This window comes from Cyprinodon variegatus, unplaced genomic scaffold (assembly GCF_000732505.1).
Source record: "Cyprinodon variegatus isolate N-32 unplaced genomic scaffold, C_variegatus-1.0 Scaffold13, whole genome shotgun sequence".
In the NCBI taxonomy this organism is placed as follows: domain Eukaryota; kingdom Metazoa; phylum Chordata; class Actinopteri; order Cyprinodontiformes; family Cyprinodontidae; genus Cyprinodon; species Cyprinodon variegatus.
Window position 1 is genome coordinate 712,451 of NW_015150466.1, and position 1,288 is coordinate 713,738.

The following is a 1,288-nucleotide window of genomic DNA, read 5'->3' on the forward strand; positions in this document are numbered from 1 at the left end:
TTGGAAACAAAGTCCAGTGGATTGCTTTTTAACTTTTTTGGAATTACCTTGACTTCTGCATGCATGATTTGACATTGTTCTCTTTTCGTTCTCATCCTTTAGTTTTGCTTTGCTTCTTCTGTGTCCACGCAGACAATCATTATTTATTTTGTGCAGATGAATTTTCTTACTCTCCCTGAAACCTGTTTTCGCTCACCAAAGAAAAAACAACAAAAAGTTACAAGTCAAGGTTGTTGAATCTGATGAGTTTATTTTCTCCTTTTTAAGGTTTTTGGCTTTAGATTTTATTTTTAAAAGAAAGGAGACTGATTTCAAAAACATAGTGGAATATCGAGGACACGCTACATCAGAGAGGAGAGAAGAAACAATTCTAACACACACAGACATGTGTCACTATACTTGTAGGGACTTTCAATTCATTCCAATGTATATCTATGGCCTAACTCAGACTATTACCCTAACCCTTACCTCAGACTAATTTAAACCTTTTTCCTTAACCTAACCGCCACCCCAAGAGGAGAGTGTCTCCTCATGGTCACCAGTCGTAGGTCCCCACAAGTACCTATAAGTCCCCAATGTGTTACCACATGCTAATACTTGCACACACACACAGAAAAGAACAAAAATCCACACGCTGACTTTCCAGACAGCAGAAGAGAGGAGGTGCTATCAGTTGTAGTTAAGGAGGGGGGGTCTTAGTTACCTCTAGGTTAATGATCCTCATTAATATGTGCTAATATACCCCAGGTCATGCAGTAATTAAAAATCTCATTCAACACTCCCGTTGTACATAGACTGACTTGGCTTCGGCCTACAAAGACTGCCATTTATTATTTGTCTCATGGATCCATGGTTCTTAGTGCAGGGAGAGACTGACAGTCCAATGGTGAACATTTGACTTGTCCACGTGCCTCCAGCCATGCCTTGTGTAGGCTTTTACCTGCACTTGGTTTGGCACAACTGTTTATGAGCTGAAAAGGTTTGCAGGTTTGCTCCCCGGGGAGTTGCATCACGTTTGCAAGAGAGTGTTTGTGCAAAATGGGGCCGCAAACAAGCACTCCAAAACACACACTTATGCATACACCTGGAAGCACAACTGCATGGTGAGTCCATTAGCACCGGGGAGTTCAATATTCCTCTGAGTCAGCTGATGTCAGCTGATGCAAGCTGTGCTAATTGTTAGGTTGCAAGACAGTTGCATGTCCCTGCAGATAGATAGATAGATAGATAGATAGATAGATAGATAGATAGATAGATAGATAGATAGATAGATAGATAGATAGATAGA

General features: G+C 40.8%; 1 protein-coding gene across 1 annotated transcript in view; it reads left to right on the top strand.

Annotated features, from left to right (window-relative positions):
• tenm2 (teneurin transmembrane protein 2) overlaps nt 1-1,288 on the top strand; it is a 447,642-nt gene that overhangs the window by 286,305 nt on the left and 160,049 nt on the right. The gene's annotated exons all lie outside the window — the stretch shown is intronic.